At 49.5% G+C, this 23,209-nt stretch overlaps 1 long non-coding RNA gene across 1 annotated transcript; it reads left to right on the top strand.

The window, feature by feature from the left end:
• Positions 1 to 803: 803 nt before the first annotated feature.
• Positions 804 to 2,408, top strand: LOC120104186. Its single transcript, XR_005506647.1, has 2 exons — positions 804 to 1,484; positions 2,245 to 2,408. It is a non-coding gene; the product is annotated as an uncharacterized LOC120104186 (long non-coding RNA).
• Positions 2,409 to 23,209: the final 20,801 nt, after the last annotated feature.

The raw sequence follows: 23,209 nt of genomic DNA, 5'->3' as shown, positions 1-23,209 counted from the left end.
CTCACAATCCTCTCCGATTGGCAGGACCCGGTGTTAGACCCACGCCGCCGGAGTAAAGGGCCGCGTTGCCGAAGTAGGAGGCGGACGTTCTTCTTCAAGCAGGTAACGCCCTTACTCATAGTTATTCTTTGTATATCTAGTTTAGAAATTAAATCAAATAAAAAAAAAAGAAGGGGGAAGGAAGATGGCGGCGGGCGCCGGCTGCGATGGCCGCAAGCTGCGTCGGCCGCAAGCCGCGGCGGCAAGAGAGGCCGTAAGCCGCGGCGGCCGCAAGGGCGGCCGGTGCCGGGGAACGCCGCCGGCTGCGGCTCGGGCCCTCCCCGAGCCAGATCTCCCGTCCGCGGGAGAAGAAGAAAAAAAAAAAAACTTACCGGTGGTTGATCCGCAACCGCGGGCGCCGGCCTCGGCCGTGGGCCGCGGGTCGTCGGCCGTGGGACGCGGGTCGCCGGCAGCAGGATGCAGACGCGGCCGCAGGCCGCCAATGCGCCCCCGAGCGCGACCACGGGCACAGCCGCGGGTGTGGCCGTGGGCGCCGCAGGCCGGCCGTCGGGCGCCATCGGCCGCAGCCCGTTCCTCCCAAGCCTCCCGAGCTCGCCCTCCTCCCTCCACGGGAGAAGAAATGGGAAGAAAGGGGGAAGGAGAAATCGGGAGAAGAGAAGAGGAGGAGAAGAAAAAGAAAGAAAAAAAAATGGGAGAAGAAGGTTCGGGAAGGAAGAAGGAAGAAGGAAGAAAAGAAAAAGAAGAAAAGAAGAAAAAAGAAAAGAAAAAGAAAAGAAAAGGAAAGAAAAAAAAAAGAAAAAAAAAAGAAGTGAGAGACCCTTAACGGGTCCGACCTAACGGGTCTGATCCGGGTACGGATCCGAACCTGTTAGGCCCAAATAAAATTAAAAAAAAAATGGGTTTAGCCAAATTTGATTAAAACCGAGCCCAGTCAGATTGGGCTAAGTCCGGACGAACCCAAACTATAAATTGGGTTAAATCCGAACCAAATTAAGCCTAATTGAGTTAGGTCTGAACCTAATTAAACTGAGTTAGTCTCAGCAGACCTAAATTGAATATGAATCAAGCCCAATTCAAAACCAGTTTAACTAAATTGAGACCGAATTGACTTTGGGCTGACCCTGACTCAAGCCTAGATGAGCCACATTGACCCTGGACCAAAATCAAACCTAATTGGACTTGAAATTGAGCCCAATAACATAATCAGAAGACCAAATTGACCCGATAGGGCTAGACCCAATCAAGAACCGAGCCCAATTCTTTAATTAAAGACCCAATTGACTTACGTGAACCCAATCTGGTTCTAAATCGAGGCCAAGGGCTCTAAATTAGGTAAATTGGACTTGAGATCCAAGCAAGTAAATTCATGTTATGATAAATTAGAAAATTATGAAATAAATAGAGAATAATATGACCCCTATGTGATTTATTTAGGTGATCAAGGATTTGTCACCCGGACGTAAGAAATTGGAAAGCATATTACTGTAAGTAACCTTGGCACTGATCTTAAAGTTTTTAAATTACTGTTTATTCATCATTATGAAAATGTATTGCTTATGATATATTTTTCTCAAAATTAGGATCAAGTATATGATTGCATGTGATACATGAATTTGATTAAAGAGCATCCTTCATGAATATTTGATGATGTATGAGTTATGAAATTATGATTATGTTAGACTGCATGAAAAATAATATTTGAGGCATGTTTATGCATTTTAAATTATATAATGCCATTTATCATTTTTCAACCTATTTATGATGATTATGATTTATGAAAGAAAAAGAATATGATTTATGAACTCTCAGATAGCTATGACCACCTCTAGAAATAGAGGCCAGTCGATACCCTGGAGCTAGCATCCAAAGAATAACAGGCCCTCTGCCAACGGGTTAAAGTTGGTAACGAATAACAGAATTAGTCGACTAAGATTAACAGGCCCTGTCACGGGATTATAGTGACCATAGCAGCACATCCGTCTGAGAGTATGTTTTATAAAGTATGGATAAATGACAATATTTTTATATGACTTGCATTATCATGATTATGAACTTTTATGGATAGAACATGCATTGCTTTATGACCTGATTTGTGTATATCATCTATAAAATGTTTTATTTTACATCAACTGTTGGCTTTTTAATCACTGCATTGGCATAATTGTACTTGATCCAATAAGATAGTACCTGGTTACTTACTGAGCTGTGTAGCTCATACCTTTTTATCTACTTTTTTTCCTACAGATGATTAAGACCACTAGGAGCAGGGAGCTTGATGTTATTCAGGGTTGGGGTAATTGAAAATGTTATGTAATAATCAGATTTTAGAAGCTCTGTACTGTTCCAACTTCTTCACTAATGTTATGACATTAGTAAATGAAACTATTTATTTTTATTATGAAATTTTATGTGGCTTCGTGTTATTGTGTGCATAAGATAGCAATAGCACGGCCGTGTCATGATCCGGATTTGGGGCGTGACACGTCCGGCCTCTACGGGTATCCACACGAAGTAGAGGACCAATCCAAACACTCTAATCTCCCCGAGGTGCTAGCTCCCTTGCAGAGATTTGTTTTGATGGCTGATCACCTCCTTCTCAATCAACTCTTGAATGTCAGAGGGAGGATGAAGAAGAAGAAGACTCCAGGGAGAAGAATCAAAAGGCTAGTTGCAGCCTTTTGATTTCCCTGCGTTGGAACCAAGGATGAAGGCCAAGAGGAGGCGCACGGCTCCTCTTCTTTTTCCTTTGCTGATGGCGGCTGAAAACCCAAGAGAAAAGGGTGGCTCACGGCTGAAAGGAGGGGGAACAGAAATCACCTAGGGTTTGTTCCTTTACCTCCTTATAAAGACACATGAAGCTCCTACATTTTAGGAGCTTTATGTTTTTCCTTTTGGAGCCAAGAAGAGGGGCGCACGCCCCTCTTCACTTCTCTTTGATTTCGGCCAAGGAGGAGGTTCTCCTCATCACGCATGCCCTACTTGATCCAATCAAGTGGGGCGTGGGGTCTAATGCAAGGTGGTCTAGTCCTCTTCCAAAGAGGATTAGGTGCACCTATTTGTTTTCCCTTCAAATCGATTGAATCATGACTCAATTGAACCTTTCAATCCTAATTAAATTAGGAGTCATCATAATTCATTAGATTAATAATTAATTAGGACTTAAGAAATCCTAATCCAATTAGGACTTATTTAATTTTAGTCCTAATCCAATTAGGACTCTACTTTGAATCCGAAGTCCTAATCCAATTAGAACTTCTTAGGAATCCTATTCTAAGTAGGAATCCAAATTAAATTCAAAATCCTAATGTTCGTCCTTTCCTGTCTACCTAAAAATATGCTAGACAGATCGTTGTTAGAACCGACGAACAAAGTTTAAATTTAATTTTACTCTTACCTTTTCTACTCGAAGAATAGTGGTTGTAAGAGGTCGATCCACAGGGAGGCGATTGGAGTTGCATAAAAATTAAAACGTTCACTCGGATTCAAAATCGAGCTTCGAATAACTAAAGAAAAACATTATTATGAGGATGTTGATGGATTCTCTAGTCTACCGGAGAATTTTCTTTATTTAAAAATAATAAAAAGACAAGTATTTAGAAATCAAAGAGCATTTATAAATTTATGAAATGTTTAACTATTCAAAGGAAAATTTTGGCATGAATTGAAATGGATGAAAGCAAGTGTTAAGAAGATTGAAACCTGGAACATAAATTGCATAAAAGAAAATTTCATATATTGCATTAAAAAAAAGGAAGAAAGATTACAGAATTTGAAGAACGGAAATTAAAAACAACAGAAATTACAACTTCAGCATAAATAAAACTAAAAACCCCAAAACACATGCTCTTAAAATAAAACTCTTAAAAAAAACAAAAAGAAAAAGAAAATATTAGAACATGCTCTGTTTTCAAAAGAGAAAACAGAGCATTTCCTTCAAAACAATCCCTCTCCCTGTTCCTTCTTGAACCAGCCGAGCTTCTTCTTCTCCTTTGGACCCGCCGGCCACCACCCTGCCCTCTTCCTTTGGACCAGCCGAGCTCCCTTCTTCTTCCTTTGGACCAGCCGGCTCCCACCACTCCCCAGCCGAGCTCTCCTGGTTTCCACCCAAAACCGAGCACCCCTCTTTCTCTTCCTCCTTCTCTTCTTATAGCCGCGGACGGTCGCCTGATGCGGAAGGGAGATGGCAGACGCGGTGAGGACGCGGGGAGGTCGATCTTGGCGTGATCCGGGCGCTGGGAGGAGCTGGATGCGGTGATCTCGGGCGGAAGCTTCGTGGACGGCTGCTGGGCGGAGGAGGAGCGATCTTGGCATGATCCGTGGAGGAGATTGACACGGATGCGATGGATGCTGATTCGGAAAGCGGTGAGATGCGGTTCGAGATCGCCGGAGATTGGATCACGGCTGGGGCTTCCTTCTTCGGATGCTGGGATTTCGGGCGTTGCTGGCACGGAGGCTGGCACGCGGAAGGACTTCCTTCTTTGGTTGCTGGTTTGGGAGCGGGATCGACGGGGAGGAGTCGATCGTGGAAGGGATCCAGTGCGGATCGGCTGGAGGAAAGAGACGCGCGGGCGTTGCTGGCACTGGATCTCGGCTTGCATCACGGGATGCTTACTGGCACGGTGGCTGGCACGGTGGACTGATGATGAAGCGTGATCCGCGGACGATGGGATTCCGGGAGGTGGGGACGTGGGCTGGTGAATTCCTTCTTCTTCCCTTCTTTCGCACGGGATCACAGGCGCGCTTGGATCGGGAGCAAGGGAAGGGCGGTGATGCACTGCGGGCGGCTTGGATTTTCCTTTCCCTCGTAAGATGGGAGCTGGGAGACACCAAGTTCTGTCCAATTAGTCATATAGATAAAAAAATAGTATGATATGAAATTTGGCTTGTAGACGGGTCATCTATCCTGGCTGGAGGTCAAGTGCAATTCTTTCAAGTCATGGGTCACCCAGCACCTTATAGTTATGACATAGCCAATTTAGATTTGCCCAACATTATTTTCCAAAAGCACAAAAGAAATGGACCTGATTCGGACCCGAACCCGACTCGGACCTGATTTGAAGTCAAATTTGTACTCAATGTGCATTTTATCTCTAATTTATACTAATCCATGTGAAATCCAAATATAATATTAATCTAGTGAATTTATTATTATCGGTTAACAATAACACTAATTTTAGTGACATATAGGTCGCACTTTTGTGCTCTCATCACACCCCCCAACTAGCTTATTGCTAGTCTCTAGCAATTCAGTGCGAAAATGATAAAATGAGAGAGCAAAAGTGTAATTTATTATTTAAAAATAGTAAGATAAATACTCATTTTCGTAGAGCATTACGATTGCACTTAGCACGTGCAACAAGCCTTTAAACCCCTAGGTTACCCTAGTGGACGAGTGTTGTCTCGTGAGGGTTTGCAGTGAAGTTACCCACAAACTTCAATCCCAAAATAAAATTTATTTTATGAAATAAAAGTCTAATTTCAAGTACATAACTGATAAGAATTTCAAAAGCACACAAGGTTTTAATTACTAAGTAGCCCAAATTCTAGGTTAGTATGCAATTTAAGTTGAAGTCATTAAGTTTTCCGTTAGGGAGTTGTAAAACTTATTTATACTTGAGTGCTCAGTGAAGTTTGAACCATGCACAAGCTAAGGTTTTGGATCTCCAAAATATCGCTAATATTAGTAGTTTCCAAGAATTGGTCGGACAAGACCTATTTGCTGATTCAAAATCATCTTTTCTGCAGGATTTCGAGAGCTGTGGATGTTTACTTTAATACCTCATGGGCTTTATATGTAATATTCTAGTTTACTCGAATTTTTACAACGACGGCTTTCACACTATTGTCTTTTTTAAGGTCAATATACATTTTTTTGTTTTTCATTTTTTTTTTCTTCTCTTTTTTTTTTTTTTTGAAAGAGAAATGATAATGTATATATTGTGCACTTTTACTCCTGTGATGATTCCTCCATGTAGCGAGCAATTAGTCGACAATTCTCACACCAGTTGGCATGAGGTGTCGGGCATCAAGACTCCCCTACGGACCTATGCTCGGGTTCCTCATCACAAGCCCGCTGACCTTTGACAATAGGTAGCCCTTTTCGATGTACCTGACTAAATCCTTTTTTTTCTTTGTTTTTTTTTTTTTTGGATCAGAATTCTGGTATTAGGCCTCTAATCCGAGTGAACCTGTCTTTTAGTTAATTTTAATTAAAAAACATTTTTCGGTAGACTAGAGAATCCATCATCATCTCCGATATAATGTTTTTCTTCTATTATTCAAAAATCGATTTTGAATCCGAGTGAACGTTCTAATTTTTATGCAACTCCAATCGCCTCCCTATGGATCGACCTCTTACAACCGCTATTCTTCGAGTAGGAAAGGTAAGAGTAAAAAGAATTAAATTTAACTTTTGTCCGTCGGTTCTAACAACGATCTGTCTAGCATATTTTTAGTTAGACAGGAATCGGACGAACAAAATTTTGGCGCCGTCGCCGGGGAGGCAAATCGAGAAGCTAGAACGATCACGAAGATCAAATTGGATTTTGGATGCCCGGAGTGAACGCACTCCGGTAGTAAGTTTTTATTTTTATTATTTTGATTATTTTCAGTTAATAATTTCGTAGTTATTAAATTCTGAAATTTGAAATTTGAAAAAAAAAATTCAAAAAAAAAAAATAAAAAATAATAATAAAAAAATAAAAAAATAAAATATAAAAAATATTTCAAAATTCAAAAATTCAAAAATTTAAATTCAAAATTTGAATTCTGAAATTCGAAATTTGAAATTTAAATTTAAATTTAAAAAATATATTAAAAAAATTCAAAAAAAAATTAAAAAAAAAATAAAAAAAAAATCTATATTATTTTTGCTAGTAATTGATAAGGCGCAATCCTCCCGAGGTTATCATACCTCTATTGGGACTCCTCACGGAGTAATCTCCAGAGCTTATTTAACGGGCATTCGGAGATTGACTGACGCATAAGAATTGTGTTTAGTTTACATTCAAGTTATTGCTATATAAAAAAATAATAAATAAAAATAAATAAAAATAAAAAAATTATATAAAAAAATAAAAATAATAATAATAAAAAATTTTTATTGATTGCTCATTTAATCAGTACAACCTAATGACATTGCATAAACTTTAAAAAAATATTGATTATTTGCTGCATTTAGTATTAAGCATTTGCATAAAGTAATTAAGGGCAAAATCCATTAAAAAGATAAGGTCAGGAAGTCATTACCTGTCCTTAGCCCAAAAATCACCACCTTGCATACTTATCCTAAGCCAAATTAAATTAAAATCAAATTAGACGTTGGCCCTAGGGTTTTCGAGCTCAATTAGGCTCTTGGAAAGAAGCGGCTACAAGCCACTCCAGTGAGGATTTAGTAATTGGTGATGTCTAGGAAAGTTTTACAACAGTAAGAACTGTTACGGGTATTGTGGTATCGGTGTATCCCTTCTGGCACCACTGCACACCCCGGGACTTTCCTGGTCACTGGTTACTGGATCACTTAACTGGTAAGCTCAAGCTTAATCTGAAAGGGAGATTAGGAGCTGTCTAATCTAGAGAGAATTTCAGGAACTTTTTTAACCTGATAAGTCTCTATGCAACTAGATATAAGAAGCTACTAAACCTCACTTAGCTCTAAAATTAATAGGGTCAAATTATTGTGTGGTGTTGATTGTGGTCATCTTGGTCTAGCCCTTCTTCTTATCTTTTAGGATTTCGTTTAAAAAAAAAAAAAAAAAAATTTGAGTCTAATTAAGTTGTGGAAAATGTATGCATGGTAGAAGGTCATTAAGGGATAAGTTAACCCCATTTGATCCTGAGATTGACAGAACTTTTCATCATAACCTGCGAACTGTAAACCAACCATCGATCTCTACAATGGGTGAACATATTAGAACCCTGAATGAATTATTCGCTCCTGCATCCGCTAGTCCCCCTACTTGCATAGTATTACCAATCAATAATGCAGCCCAATTTGAAATTCGGGCTGCAACAATAAACATGTTACCCAAGTTTCATGGGTTCGAGAGTGAACAACCCTATATTCATCTAAACAAATTTTTGACAATCTGTCAAACGTTTAGAAATCAAAACTTAGATGAAGAGGGTATTAAATTGAGGTTGTTTCCCATGACTTTAGAGGATCGTGCTGCTGCATGGCTGTATTCCCTTGCTTCAAATTCCATCACATCATGGGAACAACTATCTAAGAAGTTCATGGCTAAGTTCTATCCTATGGTAAAGACTGAAAAAATTAAGGATGCCATAAGAACTTTTAGAGGAAAATCTGAGGAGGAATTTTCCCAACTTTGGGAAAGATTCCATGACTTGTTGGTCAAATGCCCACACCATGGGCTTGATAAGGCTGATCTGGTCCACTTCTTTTATAAAGGACTACCTCCAGCACATAGAAACATGATTGAGTCCATGCACAAGGGTAGGTTCATGAACCAAACCCCGGATCAAGCCTATGAATTTCTTGTTGACTTAGCTGCAAATGCCCAAAATTGGAGTAGCTATGGTGAGGAAGTAATTAGAGATGAGTTTGGGTCTAGAAAACCAGGTAATTATGAAATAAAAGCAGACCCAGAACTCAAAAATGTCATGTCCAATCTGGTGGCTGGAATGAACAACTTGAGTAAAAAGTTTGATGCTTTCACTGTTTCCACTAGTTCGAGTTCATACAAAGAGTCAAATCCCGTCATGAAAGTGGATCATGAGTCATATAGTTTGTGTGTTTTGTGTAACAGTCCTGAGCATCTAGTGGAGTGCTGCCCTAGTCTGCCTAACATAAAGGCCGAGCAAGCAAATGCTCTAAATTCATATAGTGCCTTTAAGAAGCCCACTCCCAACTCGTTCAGCCCAGTTTACCACCCTGATAATAGGTTCCACCCAAATTTCTCATACAAGCAAAATGAACCTGTTACGGGGGAAATAAGCCGCCATGCCCCACGTGACCGGCACGCGCGCCCAGGAAGACTACGGCTGCCCTTTGATCCAGCAATCCGACCCCGAGTCGGACATCCTCGGCCCCGCAGCCCGACCCCGAGTCGGCTGCCCTTTGATCCAGCAATCCGACCCCGAGTCGGACATCCTCGGCTCCGCAACCCGACCCCGAGTCGGCTGCCCTTTGATCCAGCAATCCGACCCCGAGTCGGATATCCTCGGCTCCGCAGCCCGACCCCGAGTCGGCTGCCCCTTGATCCAGCGCTCCGACCCCGAGTCGGAGATCTCTTGATAACGACAGGCTATTCCCCAGAGGCACGCCGCGGCCTCCTGCTCCACTACTCCCTGCAACGGCTGTATCCGATGCTGCTCCACGATCTCCTGCATCAGCCGTACAAAGCGGAGCCCCACTATGCCCTGACGTGGCCGTACCCGGTGCTGCTCCACGACGCCCTGTAACGGCCATGTCAGTGGCCACACCATCGTGCCCTACGATAACGAACCCCCCTGAGAGACCCCCCAGCCAGGTATATATGCGGCTGGGGGGAGAAAGGGGGGAGGTGAGCAATATCTCCCAGAGCACTCTCTTACTTGCGATTATCACCTCTCCTCCTCCTCCAATCTCCTCTGACTTGACCGTCGGAGGGCCATCACCACCCTGGTGGTGGTGCAAGGCTTGTTTGCAGGTTTCTTGGCGGAAGGTGGAGCGCAACCAACACCAACCAAGACAACTCAGACGGAACCCCGTTCACACCGCAGTGCCAATCGTTCTCGGTTTGGACCACCAGCAACAGTTGGCGCTAGAGGAAGGGTCGAATCTTAGAACGATCGTAATGGCACGGCGAGGTGGTCGTGGAGCTTCCAATGCTTCCGGTCGCGGAGCCTCTCGCGCCTCCGGCCGAGAGGCTGCTGCGTCCCCAACGCACTCTCAGCAGCACTCCACCGCCCCTTCTCCCATTCAGACGGTCGAAGCTGCTCAGTTCGACCAGCTAGCCCAGCAGGTTCGCACCCTCGCGGAGGCAGTGCAGAATCTGCAGGGTGTGATCTCTCGGGTGCCGCAACGAGCTCAGGAGCCGCTGCCCCCCGAGCACTCGCCTCATCCTCACAACCCGCGCTCCTTCCTCTTCCATGGAGAGGAGCGCTGGCGCGAGGAGGATTCTCGAGTGCGGTCCATTCTGCCAGGACCTTCTCATCGGAGCTGTGCGGGGTACGAGAGGCGGACCCGGGCGCGTTCTCAGACACCCCAGTCCTCGAGGGGCCCGCACTCCAGTCGGTCCCCCTCGCGCCGCTCCTTGTCCCCCACCCACCGGTCGCGCTCCCTGGACCGGCGGGTGGACGATCTCCACAGACAACTCCAGGTCCTGAAGGGCCACTCCAAAGATCCCTTCGCTGACTTGGAGATCTCCTCCCAGCCGGCGCTTGCCTCGAGGATCCTGCGGACCCCGAACCCGCCGGGGTTCAAAATGCCGGCGATCGAACCCTACGACGGGGCGGCGGACCCGCGGGACCACGTGGAGAGTTTCAGGACTCTTATGCTCCTCCATGGAGCATCGGATCCGCTCCTCTGCAAGGCCTTCCCGGCGACCCTCCGTGGCCCGGCAAGGGCATGGTTCGCCGGCCTGGAGGCTAACTCCATCCAGTCCTTCGACCAGTTCACCCGCTTCTTCATCAGCCATTTCGCCGTCAGTAGCAGGCGGCGACTGGTCTCCGACTCCCTCTTTGATGTCCGGCAAAACGAGGGAGAAAGCCTGCGGGATTATCTCACCCGCTTCAACAAGGCTACACTGGAGGTCCGGAACCTGAGCCAGGAAGTGGCTCTCTCAGCCCTGAAGCGTGGCTTCCGGAAGGGCAGACTCACCTTCTCCCTGGACAAACGCCTGCCGCGGAGCTTCCCGGAGCTGTTATCCTCGGGCAAACCAGTATGCAGACGCCGAGGAGGCAGCCTCCCACCGGAACAAGGAGGCCGCCGAGGCCCCTCTAAAGCCCGGGAAGAAAAGGCGAAAAGAGGCACCCCCAGAGGAGGAGCCCGACGCCTCAACGCCGGCGCAGAAGCCCGTCACCAACAAGGAACCACGGCGCCACACGCCCTCGTTCTCCGCACCGACGCTTCAACCGGTACACCCCACTCCTGGCCCCCCGGGCCCAGATCCTCATGGAGGTCAAGGGGCGGGAGGACCTCCCGGTCCCGAGGCAGATGAAGAAGATCCCTGGGAGGAGGCCTTCTCGGGCGTACTGTGAGTACCACCGAGACCACGGCCACGATACCGAAGACTGCTTCCAGCTTCGGGACGAGATCGAGGCTCTCATTCGCCGAGGGCGTCTCGGTCGATATGTAAACGACCGACGTCCCCCGGCAGACCCGCGTCCGGCCGACCCGGCCCCTCAGGAGCCTCGGGAGCAGAATCGACCCGTTGCGGGAGTGATCCATACCATCACTGGGGGCTGCTCTCGGCCCGTGAGGAACGCAGGGGGCTCGGCGGAAGTATCAGGAGTGGCCGTCGCGAAGAGGCAGCGGGTCGGAAATGTAATCACTTTTTGTGATGAAGATGTAAAGGGGGTTCAGACTCCCCACGATGACGCCATGGTGATCTCTCTCACTATGGCGAACTATGATGTAAGGCGTGTTCTTGTGGATAGTGGAAGCTCAGCTGATATTTTGTATTACGAGGCCTTCCAAAAGATGAGCTTGTCCCGACAATTGTTGCACAAAACATCCACCCCCCTCATTAGGATTCACTGGAGACGCTATCTCGGCCGAAGGTGTCATTGAGCTGCCTGTGACTGCGGGCGTTGCACCCGCAGAAGCCACGGTGCGACTCGGGTTCTTGGTCGTCCGTGTCCCCTCGGCCTACAACGCTATCCTCGGACGACCCGGACTGAACGCCCTTCGCGCGGTGGTTTCTACCTACCATTTGCTCATGCGGTTCCCCACGGCGGCCGGGATTGGAGAGGTCCGAGGTGACCAACCAACCGCACGGCAGTGTTTCCTAGCAACTCTCAAAGGGAAGAAGCCCATGGAGGCCCTAAGCGTCGAGTCCCTTGACGCCAGAGACGAAGTGGCCTTGCGGCACGGGGAGCCTGCCGAGGGCGTAATCGAAGTTCCCCTCAAAGAAGGCCGCCCGGACCGCACGGTCCGGGTCGGTGCCAACCTCGACTTGGAAGCTCGGCTCCGGTTAGTGGAATTCCTCCGAGCCAATGCTGATGTGTTTGCCTGGTCGGCGGCCGATGTACCTGGGATCGACCCGGAGGTCATTTCTCACGCCCTCAACGTCGACCCGACCCACCGACCAGTAAAGCAAAAGAAGAGACACTGTGCCCCGGATCGGATCCGGGTGGTCGACCAAGAGGTAGACAAACTCTTGGAGGCAGGTTTCATAAGGGAAGTGAGCTACCCCGAGTGGCTGGCAAACGTCGTACTTGTCCGGAAGGCGAGCGGGAAGTGGAGGATGTGCGTCGACTACACCGACCTGAACAAGGCGTGCCCCAAGGATAGCTTTCCGCTTCCGCGAATAGACCAACTGGTCGACGCGACTTCCGGATATCAGCTGCTGTCTTTCATGGACGCCTTCTCCGGCTACAACCAAATAATGATGGCTCCACAGGACGAGGAGAAAACGGCCTTCATAACAGACAGGGGGCTGTACTGTTACAAGGTAATGCCCTTCGGTCTGAAGAACGCTGGCGCTACTTACCAGCGCCTCGTCAATAAAATCTTCAAGGAGCAGATCGGCCGGAACATGGAGGTGTACGTGGACGATATGCTGGTAAAGAGCCGCCATGCGGATCAGCACATTGCGGATCTGGAGGAGACCTTCGCCACCTTGCGGAAGTTTCGTATGAAGCTAAACCCAGCGAAGTGCGCCTTTGGTGCTTCGGCCGGGAGGTTCCTCGGCTTCATTGTCAACCAGCGGGGGATCGAGGCCAACCCGGACAAAATCAAGGCCATCCAAGATATGTCCCCTCCGACCAAAGTGAAGGAGGTTCAGGAGCTCGCTGGGAGGTCGCCGCGCTCGGACGATTTGTGGCAAAATCGGCCGAACGCTGCCAACCGTTCTTCAAGGTGTTGAAGCGCCCGAAGACTTCCTCTGGACGGCTGAATGTCAAGTGGCGTTCGACCAGCTCAAGGAGTACATGGCGTCTCCTCCCCTGCTGTCCAAGCCGCAAGAGGGGGAGATGCTCTACCTTTACCCTGGCGGTCTCCCCAACCGCAGTCAGCGCAGTACTGGTTCGGGAAGAGGCAAAACTTCAGAAGCCCGTGTACTACACCAGCCGAGTCCTCCGGGATGCCGAGACGCGGTACACGAAGGCTGAAAAGATCGCCTTCGCGCTGCTGACTGCGACCAGGAGGCTTCGCCCCTATTTCCAGGCTCATTCTGTCACCCTTTTGACCGATCAACCACTGCGGCAGATCCTCAGCAATCCTGAGAATGCGGGACGGCTGGTGAAGTGGGAAGTAGAACTTGGTGAGTTCGACATCCGCTACCAGCCCCGGCCCGCCATCAAGGCCCAGGTGCTCGCGGACTTTCTCGCTGAGTGCACTGTGCAGGAGGCGGAACCTAGGCCGCCCGGAAACACCCAGCCTCGATCTCCCGATCTGGACGCTCCACATTGACGGGTCGTCGAACCCTGAGGTGGAGGGGCTGGGCTGGTCCTTACCAATCCCGATGGAGTGATAGCCGAGTATGCCTTGAGGTTCGGATTTTCCAGTGACCAACAATGAGGCGGAGTACGAAGCCCTAGTCACGGGACTCAACTCGCCAAGGAGCTCGGCAATCCGGCGTCTGAAGGTCTTCACCAGGAACTCCCAGCTGGTGGTTCGGGCAGGTTCGAGGGAGTTCGAGGCACGGAGCCCGACCATGCAGAGCTACGTCCGGAAGGTGCAAGCACTCATTCCCCGACCTCGCGGAGTATTGACATTCAGCAGGTCCCAAGGAGCGAAAATGCTAGGGCCGACAGGTTGTCCCCGCTTGGTGGGCGCTGAGGCACACAACTTGTCAAGGGCGATATACCTGGAGACCCTAGATGCCCCGAGCTCAAAATGGCGAAAGGCTTGAAGCGGTAATGGCCATTGATCCGAACCACTCCTTGGATGGACCGCTTGTAGCTTACCTCGCCGAAGGATCCTCCCCGAAGTGAAGATCAAGCTCGGCGACTTGTTATGATAGTCCGCCCACTACGTACTCTACGAAGGGAGGCCTGTACGGACCTCGTTCACGCGCCCCTCTTAAGGTTGCCTCCGCCCTTCGGAAGCGGCTACGCCCTCGCGAAGTCCACGAAGGCATCTGCGGGAGCGCACCTGGGGGCTAGGTCCCTGGCACATAAGATCATGAGGCAAGGCTACTATTGGACCGACCCTTATTGGAAGACTCAAAGGATCACGTACGGAAATGCGACGCCTGCCAGCGCCACGCCAACATCCAGAGAGTCCCCTCTGTTCCCTTGGCGCCAATCACCGCCCCTGGCCCTTTGCACAGTGGGGAATGGATATCCTCGGACCATTCCCCATCGCTTCGGCCCAGCGGAAATTTTTGATTGTCGCCATCGACTACTTCACCAAGTGGGTGGAGGCAGAGCCACTGGCCACCATCACGGAGGCGCAAGTCCGGAAGTTCGTAAAGAAGAACATCATTGTCCGATTTGGGGTACCTCGGGTCCTCATCTCGGATAACGGTCGACAGTTTGATAACAAGCATTTCCGAGACTTCTGCGAGGAGTTCGGGATCGAACATCGGTTCACGTCCGTGTCGCATCCCCAAACCAACGGCGAGGCCGAGGTCACAAATCGGACAATCCTCCAAGGTATCAAAGCGCGGATCGGACGGACGGGGCAAGCTTGGGTCGAGGAACTCGAGAATGTCCTTTGGGCGTATCGGACCACGCATCGGACTCCTACCGGGGAGACGCCTTTCAGCCTAACTATGGCACGGAAGCCGTTGTCCCCGTAGAGCTCGGATCTCCCTCACCTCGGGTAGCCGCACACCGACCCGAGGCCAACTCGGAGCAACTCCGAGGGAACCTGATTCTCTTGAAGAAGCAAGGGAAATGGCGCAGGTTTCGGATGGCAATGTATCAGCGGAGGGTGGCCCGGATATTACAACTCCAAAGGTCCAACCGAAGGCTTTCAGAATTGGAGCATCTGGTGCTGAGGCGAGCTAAGGCATTCTCAACCTACGGAAGGTGGGAAGCTAGCGCCGAATTGGGAAGGCCCGTATAAAGTTCGTTGGGTAAACCGACCTGGGCTCCTACCCAGTTGGAAGCCCTAGATGGCCGAGAAATTCCAAGGGGCTGGAATTCCGCTAACCTGCGGATGTATTACCAGTAGAACAACAAGGCCAGAAAGACAATTTGAAAAGGTGCAACACTTTCATTTCAATAATTTCTGGTTACAATGGCGTGCTCGTGTGATTACAAGAAAATTTCCCAGAGGAGAATTAGGGCAGTAAAGAAAGCAAAGAAGAGGTGGAGAATCCGTGGAGCTGAGGACCGAGGATCCCAAACCCTCAACCCAAGCAGCTGGCAATCCCACCGGAATGGTGCTTCTATACCGGAGGCGCCATCCAGCACCTCACCAAAAAGACGAGGAGCCGCCGCAGAGAAGCTCCCGCTGCCCCCAGGGAACGCCGCCTCCAAAGGATTTCCCATCCTCCCCAGTGTAGGAAGAGAAGGGAATACGAGGGGGAAGCATTATGGAGGCGCGGGTCCCGGACTGAGCGTCTGGTTGCAGAGCTCGATCGGGAGGCTGAACTCAAGGAGGGGAGATGTGATCCCGGATGAAACGCCTAGAGCGGGGTTCCGCGGAAGACCCTCCTTGTTGGATCCCAGATGAACGCTAGTTGGCTTGAAGTCGCAAGGGGAGCGTCTCCCCTTTCCTTCAACAGGAGTCTCTCAGTCATATGCCAAGGGGAGGTCCGCGATCCATGGCACCTGAACAAGCTCCGGCTTGGACAAACTCCATCGTACCTGCCACCTGTATTTATAGCCAAACTGCGGCCCCTGGTCGTTCCGATGCGGGTGGTCCAATAAATGCAGGCGCATTGAAACCGGAGCCGTTCGGCTCCCGAGCGTATCTCCCGCGATTTCCTAAGCGTCATTCTCCTTAAACCGCATTCTTTGCGCAGGACAATCCGGGTGTCATGTACCCCTAGGTCACATATCTCCGCTGCGCCAGGCCGTATCCTCCTCGAAGAACCGCGTATCGCGGCCGCTCACTAACACTCCTCGAAGCAGCAGCTGGCGATCCGATTTCCCAGGTAAGCATTAATTAGCGTTTAATGCCTTCTGTGTTCCCCAGGCAACGCTTAGAGAAAGGAGAAACATGATCGCGGCTGGCCACGGAGAAACCGTCGGGCAGCGAGCGACAAGCGCACGACCAGCGAGCAGAATTTCCGAGGCTCGGCCTCGGATGCTGGCTAGCCGATGATCATCCGGGAGCAGACTAGTCGGAAGCCCCGACGGTCGCCTCGGCTTGCGCCAGCCTTGGCCGACCAACGAGTGGAATGTCCCGAGGCTCGGCCTCGGATGCCTGGCTAGCCGATGATCATCCCGGGAGCAGACTAGCCTGAAACCCCGACGGTCGCTCGGCTTGCGCAGCTTGGCCGACCAACGAGTGGAATTTCCTGAGGCTTGACGGCCCTCGGATGCCTGGCTAGCCCGATGATCATCCGGGAGCAGACTAGCCGGAAGCTCCGACGGTGCCTCGGCTTGCGCCAGCCTTGGCCGACCAACGAGTGGAAGGTCCCGAGGCTCGGCCTCGGATGCCAGGCTAACCGATGACCATCCGGGAGCAGACTAGCTGAAGCCCCGCCAGTTGCCTCGGCATGCGCCAGCCTTGGCGAAACGAGTGAATTCTGAGGCCTAACCCTCGGATGCTGGCTTGGCGCCGGAAGAATTTCCTGAGGCCTAACCCTCGGATGCTGGCTTGCGCCGGAAGAATTTCCGAGGCCTAACCCTCGGATGCCTGGCTTAGCGCCGGAAGAATTTCCTGAGGCCCAACCCTCGGATGCCTGGCTTAGCGCTGGAAGAGTTTCCTGAGGCCTAACCTCGGATGCCTGGCTTAGCGCCGGAAGAATTTCCTGAGGCCTAACCCTCGGATGCCTGGCTTAGCGCCGGAAGAGTTTCCTGAGGCCTAACCCTCGGATGCCTGGCTTAGCGCCGGAAGAATTTCCCGAGGCCTAACCTCGGATGCCTGGCTTAGCGCCGGAAGAATTTCCCGAGGCCTAACCCTCGGATGCCTGGCTTAGGCCGGAAGAATTTTCCGAGGCCCAACCTCGGATGCCTGGCTTAGCGCCGGAAGAGTTTCCTGAGGCCTAACCTCGATGCCTGGCCTAGCGCGGAAGAATTTCGGGAGCCAAGATCAGCAAGACGCTACCGAGAGTTAAAAGAAAAGAAGGACGAAGGCGAGATGAAGAAACATTCAACTTGCATTAATTTTCATTGTTTCAGGGCGAGGCCCATACAATTTGGCAAAACCCCGGTATACAAAAAAAAAAGAGAAGACAACGAAAGTACAAGAGGTCAGCTTGGAGAAACTCCCGGGTCAGGGGAACGTCGGGCTCGTCCGTAGGAGGTAGGGAGCAGCAGGGAGAACCAGCAGCAATGGGCGCCGGAGAGGGAGTCGGAAGGGAAATCTCGCTCAGGTCAACTTCCGGGGGTACTTTGCCGACACCCTTGCCAGGCCCTCCTCGAAGCCTGAAGATAAAGGCTTCGGCCCCCGCGTCCGACGCGTCACGGACAAACTCGTCGGACTGACGATAGGTCTGTACTGCCTCCGACATATCATGAGCGAACTCGGCGACTGGCGATAAGCCTCTACGCCTTGACGCCCGATTTCCGCACTCCTCTCGGCCAGCGCCGCCTCTGCCCGCTCCATAATCTGGGCTTTCGCCTCCAAGACCTTCGCCACAATCCGGCCTTCATGCCTCGGTGGAGACCCTCAGCAGCTCAGCCCGAGCCTCCTTGTGCTTCGCTTCGGCAGCAATGCGAGCAGCCTCAGCCTCCGTCGAGGCGGCGAATGAAGCTCCTGATCGCTCGCACGGACTTCTCCAAGTCGACTCCAATTCGCCCAGCTTAGCTTCAAGAGACCGGATTCGGTTGGCGGGCGTTGTCGGCTGACCGCTGGGCCTTCGCCCACCTCTCCCGGTATCCGGCAGCCTTCCGGGACTGCTTCTCGGCCCGCTCATCCGCCTTCTTGACCTCGCCCTCGAGACCCGAGGCAACCTTGAGCTGCTCCTGAGCCTCCAACAGTGCTTTCTCGAGGGGCAGCAAAGCCGACGTCGCCCGCTCTTCGGCTCCGGTAGGCCTCGCCTCGAAGTCCCCGGGTCGTCCTGCCTGCCACAGCCTGGCCTCCTTTTCCACTGCTTTCAGCCGGTCCTCGGCCTTCGCCAGAAGCCCCCGCTGTTCCTTGTACGCACTCTCCAGCCGGACTCATTACTGGACGAGCTAAGAAATAGGAAAAATTAAGGGAGTCAGGTCGGAGAACAACAGAGCCAATAAATGGTGACAAGCCGGCCAGAAGAACACTCACCGACATGAGACAGACACAGCTGGCAGCCCCAACGTCAGAGACCTCCAACTCCGGACCCGCCGACGGTCTTCTCCAGCAGCACTGTTTCGATGAGATTTCGGGCGCCATCGGTAGTGAAGGAGACCCCGATTTCTCCCAGAGCCGGACGGTGGTTCTGCAGCCTTACCCTATCCATGCCTGGGGAAGAGTCGGCGATCGCGCTCGGGGCGGGGGTCACCCAGGAATTGATAGGGTCCGCTCGGTCGGGGCTCGGCGCGTCCCTCTCGAGTCATCAGGAGCCGACCGAGTCGAAGGCGGGTCGGGGACGATCACGCCGACCGTCCGTCTCGGGCAGGCTCGGATGATACTCCGGAGTAGCGGCAATCTTACACCGGAGGGTTGATACAGCGTCAGTGCCGGTCCGTGCCACGACGTCTCCTGATCGGTGGGCCGGACTCGTCGGTCGGCGTCCGAGGCCTCCTTACGGGACTTCTTCGCGGTGGGGCCCGTCGGAAGAGTCGTTTCCTCCTCTGGGCTGCTTCCAGCAGGGACGCCCTACCACAGCTTTGTCTTCACGACCGCATGACGTCGTCGCTCTCTAGCAAAAAGGGACGGATAGTCGGAGACGGAGAAACCAAAGGAAAGAACGGGACGAAAGAAGGGAAAAAGTCAAGAAAGATCGGTGGCGGACTCACGGTTCGGTGGGGACCGAGCTCAGACCGACATTCACCAAGTATCCTCGGAAATAAGGCGGGCCACCGGGGGGAGCTGGCCCTCGACAACCAACCCCTTCAACAGGCGGCCAAGCCATCGGACTCCTCCCTTGACAGTCTCGATGGCCGATCGGAGACTTCATCGGGGTCTTCCAGGTCGCCCTGATTTCCAAGAGGGATCTGCATCAACAAAAAAGAAGCGCTCCTTCCATTTTGTGAATGGAGGTAGGAGCCTCCTTGACAAGGCCGCATCCTCGCCGCGCTGCGAAGCACACACCACCCTTTGTCCTGGGGGGTGGGGCCGCTCAGGCTGTAGAACTCCCAAAAAAACATTCAGGGTGGCGGGGATCTCGTGCATACGGCAGAGAACCTGGAAGACCGTCAGGGCCCGCCACGAGTTCGGCACCAGTTGCGTCGGTGCCACTCTTAAACCCCGTAGCACCTGCATGACCAAGTCCGAAGGGGAAAGCGGAACCCGGCCTGGAGAATGCCCTCATTGATGGCGATCTTCCCCGGAGGAGGATGGGACATCCTCCTCAGGCCCCGGGAGCGTGGCGTTGCAGGCCTCGGAAGGTGGGTACCGAGCCACGAGTCTGTCTAAGTCTGTGGGCGACCAGCTCCGACTTAATTTGGTCTGCTCTCACTTCGCCCATTCCTAATGGCCAATAAACCTACGGTCAGGACGGGGACAGGAAGGGGGAAAGACCGGAGCGACTGGAGTACACTAGTATAAGAGGGGAAAGTATGGAGAGCCCTAAGTAGAAGAATGGGGAAAACTCACCGGAAAAGAGGTAAAGAACGGCTCCGAGAGCGCCAAAGGAGAAACAAGTGAACAGTCCGACGGCAGCAACAGCAGCGCAAAGGGGAAACTTGAAAATATCTGTAAAGAAGAAGACGGACGGGGAAAGGCCCCCGATTAAATAGGGCGGAAAGGCAAGTGACGCCTCGATGACGCCAGGAGGACGCCTGGCTGCCGAAGGGTCGCTCGCGCCCCAAAGGCGAATCGACACCATTAAGGAAGGATGTCCACCGAAATCCTCAGACTGCCAGGTCAGCAATAACCGCCATACGCCATAAAAAGGGCGGGGGAGCTCGAAGCGCGCGCGCCTCTCCGAGGAACGGCGGCAATCCCGAAACATCACTCCCTTCACCTGTTCCCCTTCTGGTTCCAGGCTCGGAAGTGGGGGGCTACTGTTACGGGGGAAATAAGCCGCCATGCCCCACGTGACCGGCACGCGCGCCCAGGAAGACTACGGCTGCCCTTTGATCCAGCAATCCGACCCCGAGTCGGACATCCTCGGCCCCCGCAGCCCGACCCCGAGTCGGCTGCCCTTTGATCCAGCAATCCGACCCCGAGTCGGACATCCTCGGCTCCGCAGCCCGACCTCGAGTCGGCTGCCCTTTGATCCAGCAATCCGACCCCGAGTCGGACATCCTCGGCTCCGCAGCCCGACCCCGAGTCGGCTGCCCTTTGATCCAGCGCTCCGACCCCGAGTCGGAGATCTCTTGATAACGACAGGCTATTCCCCAGAGGCACGCCGCGGCCTCCTGCTCCACTACTCCCTGCAACGGCTGTATCCGATGCTGCTCCACGATCTCCTGCATCAGCCGTACAAAGCGGAGCCCCACTATGCCCTGACGTGGCCGTACCCGGTGCTGCTCCACGACGCCCTGTAACGGCCATGTCAGTGGCCACACCATCGTGCCCCACGATAACGAACCCCCCTGAGAGACCCCCCAGCCAGGTATATATGCGGCTGGGGGAGAAAGGGGGGAGGTGAGCAATATCTCCCAGAGCACTCTCTTACTTGCGATTATCACCTCTCCTCCTCCTCCAATCTCCTCTGACTTGACCGTCGGAGGGCCATCACCACCCTGGTGGTGGTGCAAGGCTTGTTTGCAGGTTTCTTGGCGGAAGGTGGAGCGCAACCAACACCAACCAAGACAACTCAGACGGAACCCCGTTCACACCGCAGTGCCAATCGTTCTCGGTTTGGACCACCAGCAAACAATATATATATATATATATATATGAGAGAGAGAGGGAGAGAGTATTAATTAGGGGGTTGAGAGGGTGAGTTAATGTGAGATTATAAAAAGATATTAAATATCCTTAAGAGTTATAAAAGTAAGGATATTTTTTGTCCAATAAAAAATAGGTAGATTGATAACCTACCGTAACAGAGAGTAGGTTATCAATCCCTTATATATATATTATATAGCATCAGTTCCAAAGTCAACAACAACCAAAACATGAGTAATAGTTTCAAGATCACCACTAAGAATGTGAATCTCAAAATTCTTGAAGTCATATCAGTTTACATTGACAGTAAAGGAATGTAGATGGTTCACCACCATTTTGGGTTACTTGACATTGTTTATATCATTGTCATTGACGTAGTAGATGTTAATACTAAAGATTTAGAGATGGTGTTCCTTCTCTAAAATCATCCTCATATGCATGCTTATAACATATCATCCATTGCTCATGCCTCACAGTCATGGGCATGTTATCCTCTTGAGAGTATATTAACATTACTCTACATACATATATATAATGACTAGAAACTAAAATTTATATGTTTGATGATATCCAACCTAATCATTACGGTTTTTTTTAATAACATGATACTATTATATTTTTTTACCATAGTTTAATTATCAAATCTATTGAATTTAAACCTATCCATATTTTAAGATATGTAGATCCTGATCCATAAAGTGGACCTATTATGTATTTTACCAAAAAGTGCAGTTGATCCCATTTATGTTTGTATTAACTTAATGCATAGATTAAAGGCCATCAAAAGATATAAATTCAGGTTTCTAGGTACTCTTGCAGTGGAAATCATGTTATATGATTTCAATCCTGAATTTGAGTAGTCTATCATTGATTTAAACGTGAGAAAAACTATTTCATCTATCCTCTTAAGAGTGCATTATTATTACTCTCTTCACCTCTATATATGTAGATTTTGCTCTTCTCAAAAGGAGAGGAAATATACTCCTCTCGACTATAAATTTGATAACAAACATAGAAATTGAAGATTTATATAGTTGATCATGATCTATACCACTAAAAATATTTGGAAATCACATATTTTAATGGTGACGATCCTACGCTTCATGTGGAGATTTTTTCACCAAAGGGAAACCACCTTATTGATCATTATCTAGATACATTAAAATATTTATAAATTGAAATTAAAAAGATTTGCTTGGATCATAGCAAAATATGGTTTCATATCATTTTAAACCTTCATTTTTTGTGCATATGATATATTGGTTAGAGATGACCAAATATATAACTTTTGATTTCTATATATTTTTAGTGTCATAAATAATGATAAGCAGTATGGATCTTAAATTTGGATTTCCTATTATCAATTTTAGAGTCGAGAAGAATAATATATATATATATAGTAGATATTAAAACCAGATAGCTTAAGGCATATTTGGCATTGCTTTAGGAAATATTTTTATCACTTTTAAAACAAAAAAAAATACTTTCTGAAAATAAGATTTGGTAATACCATCTAAAAGGTACTTCTACAATAAGTCAAAAAGTACTTCTAGAAAAAGCTAGAAAATCTTTCTTCTAGATTTTCTTTAATACCAATAATTAGGGCTGCCACTCGGACTTACAAACTTAGTACCAAACTCGGACTTGACCGACCATGTGATGTACCAGACCTAATAATAAATGGGTTGGGTATGGGAATAAAGTCAAATCAATTGAAACTTTTGAGTTAGGCCTAGATCTGAGTTTTGTAGGCTCCACCCTAACTTAAACCTTTGTTAGACTAGCATAATTACATGAATTTATTTCCTTTATATGCACACATGAATATACATACATACATACATAATATTAATTTTTATCTATATATCCTTCAAGTTCTACTCTTAGGATGAGTACCCACACAAAATACTATTTTTGCATGAACATCCTTGACATAATGGTTTAGCTGACGCTACTAATCAAAATTATATTTATATAATTAAAAAAATAATTAAAATTATGATCTTC

This window comes from Phoenix dactylifera, chromosome 17 (genome assembly GCF_009389715.1).
Source record: "Phoenix dactylifera cultivar Barhee BC4 chromosome 17, palm_55x_up_171113_PBpolish2nd_filt_p, whole genome shotgun sequence".
Classification (NCBI taxonomy): domain Eukaryota; kingdom Viridiplantae; phylum Streptophyta; class Magnoliopsida; order Arecales; family Arecaceae; genus Phoenix; species Phoenix dactylifera.
Note: the sequence above shows the minus strand (reverse complement) of the source record. Positions and strands in the feature narration are given on the sequence as shown.